The sequence below is a fragment of the Mesoplodon mirus genome (genome assembly GCF_964341445.2).
Source record: "Mesoplodon mirus genome assembly, chromosome: 3".
NCBI classification, from domain to species: domain Eukaryota; kingdom Metazoa; phylum Chordata; class Mammalia; order Artiodactyla; family Ziphiidae; genus Mesoplodon; species Mesoplodon mirus.
Genome location: NC_138978.1, coordinates 57,518,364 through 57,521,135, shown reverse-complemented (window position 1 = coordinate 57,521,135; position 2,772 = coordinate 57,518,364). Strand labels below are relative to the sequence as shown.

Here is a 2,772-nt window from a genome sequence, read left to right as displayed (position 1 = left end):
TTTCTCCCCCCTCCCCAGGAAGGTCTGGGCCCAATATTAAATCCAGAGTTTACTCTGATTTCAGAGTCTTTGTTTTTCAAGGCAGAATGGTTAGTTGAAAGAGTATTGACTTAGGAGCTAAATGGGTTCCAGTGTTGATTCTTTCCTTTAGTACTTGTATGGTTTTGGCCAACGCAATTAATTTTCCTGAGACTTAGTTTCTTTACTTGTCAAATGGGGATGATAATATTAATAATACTTGCCATACAGGATAATTGTGACACTGGAGATCATATATGATAAGTACTTGGGTATAGTAGACATTCAATAAGTCATTGTTATTGTTTGCTGAAGTAATTACTTCAACTTGTGAGAGACCAAGCTGTTACAGGCCCCAAAGATATTTGATATTATTATGGGGGCTAATCTTTGAGTATACTGTCTTTCAGTTGTATTTGGGAGGGATGGGGGAAGAGACTAGCCTGGTGAGAAGGACACACTTTTTTAAATTAATTTTTTAAATTGGATTATAGTTGATTTACAATGTTGTGTTAGTTTCTGCTGTACAGCAAAGTGAGTCAGTTATACATACACATATATCCACTCTTTTTTAGATTCTATTCCCATATAGGTCATTACAGAGTACTGAATAGAGTTCCCTGTGCTATTCAGTAGGATCTTGTTAGTTATCTATTCTATATATAGTGGAAGACATATATTTGGCCTGGATTTGGATCTGGCCTGGATTTGGATCTGGCCTGTGGCAACTACCAGTTGTACAAACAGGCAAGTTGTTTAATCATTGAGCTTCAACCTCTTCACTTGAGAAAACAGGAGTAATAATACCAATCTTATAAAGGCTTTTGAGGCTTAACTGAAATAGTATATGTAAGGCATGGCAGTGATTTTAAAAATATTTGTTCTCCATAAGACATTGTTACAGAATGTCCCAATGTTTGTTATGTGTCATTGTATTCCTATTTGTGCTCTTAGCACTCAGCATTGCCATCACATAGTAGGAACTAAAAAAATGTTTGTTGGACTGAATGGGCCCTTGAGTTGAATAGTACAAACACTTTATACCCAGAATTGTTGTTGTTTTGTTTTTTTAAAGAAACTGATATTTACTTTCTATCTACCTTATTTCTGTTTTCTGCTTAGAAGCTTGGGGAAGAACAGCTTAAGACCACTAAGTGGTTGTTCCTACCCTTTCAGTGGCCTGAGCAGTGGGAGCTGCAGACCAGTCCTCAGTGGCGAGCTGAGGGCTCCTGTCTTGTGCAGGAACTTCTGGGCAGGCACAGAGGCACCTGTGCCTTCAAACCCGTCTGCGACCGCGGGTAGAATACAGTGAACTTGGGAGCTGCAGCAGTCCATTCACCCTGATGCTCCTCCTTGGCCATGGCCTTCTCAGCATGGCCTGCTCTTCCTTTTCAGTCTCTCTAGCACCTCTGTAGAAGCAGAGATCAGGCATGACCTCCCACGGTGTGCACACGGGATGGTACCACGCATGTGCAGAACTTCCTGGGCCAGGATCCACCACCTCAGACCCACTGAGTGAACTCCCTTGTTGCTGCAAGGATGGCAGTGTCCACAGGGCGCAGAGGAGAGTCTGTGTTACAGGGAGCAGTGGTAGGTGGGTTAACACACAACACCTCTGTGAGAGGCTGGTCGTCAGCCCTGGGATCAGTAACCCCCAGAAGACGCGGCCCCTGGAAGGCTGCCTGGATCTGGTTAGTGAAGGTTCCAGGAGTGAAGCGGACAGCAATAGGAGTGGCTCCAGTGACAGCAGCAAACTTCAGCACAGCCCTCTGGCCAGTGTTCCTGGAAGATATGACACTGATGAGTCAGTTTTTAAATGGTAACAATGGCACAAGCCATCTGCAGAAGCTTCTCCCGGGTCCCCTTCAGATCTATAATGTAGATGCCATCACTTTTCCTTTAAGAGATGTATTGTTCCATTTGGAAGTCAAGGTTGGTGCCACCTAAGTGGGTTCCTGCTGCTTGGAATTTAAGGACATCCTCTCCCTTCATTTGTGGGACATCAAAGTCTCTGGTTATTGTGAAAATTTCCCTTTAAGTTATTATGGAAACCCAGGACAACAACATCTAGACCCCTCTCTGGGTAGTGTAGAGTGGTACACCCAAAGTTTGACTGCTAGTATGCTCACTGTTCTGTGTCTGGAAGCCCTACAAAATAAAATGTTAAGGGAGTTTTATGCTGAGTAAAACCCCCAGGCTTAGGAACCAGCATGCTTAAGACCTCAGATTTCTTTCTGGCTCTCAGTATGAGGGTCATGACTATTTCCCTTGCGTCATCCTCCACATGTGGCTTTTCATCTTACATTCTGGCTTTGCTCCAGGAGACGACACACTGCCTTATGCCAGGGACCTGGTGAAAGGTCACACTGGGAATGGCCAGGATGGGAGGAGCTCACCTAACGGTGTGGGTCCCTGATTGCATTCTTTAGTGCTCCACCTCGGTGGGGTAAAAGCAAGAGTGAAAAATTCCAAAGGGGTCTAAAATTTAGAGTTTGGCCTGATAGTATAACTAGAAGGTTTTTTGCTCTGAACTGCTGTAACCAGGAGAGAGTGAGTTTCTGTCATTTCCCTACCAAATGAAAAATGGAATTTATGATGAATGGTTGTTAAATACAGTGATCTGAACTTATTCTTTCCAGCCTAGTGAGACCCATTCCAACCTTTTACCGACAGCTTCTTTAAAGACAGCATGAGAAACCTCAGTGTCCTCTGAAGGTTTTTGTAAATGGATGCCAGCCCAGCTTTTATTAAACT

At 43.5% G+C, this 2,772-nt stretch overlaps 1 pseudogene across 1 annotated transcript; it reads right to left on the bottom strand.

Moving 5' to 3' along the window:
- Positions 1-1,168: 1,168 nt before the first annotated feature.
- Positions 1,169-2,016, bottom strand: LOC309799602 (small ribosomal subunit protein uS2-like; annotated as a pseudogene). Its single transcript has one exon. The product of its transcript is annotated as a small ribosomal subunit protein uS2-like (transcript).
- Between the last annotated feature and the right edge of the window lie 756 nt (positions 2,017-2,772).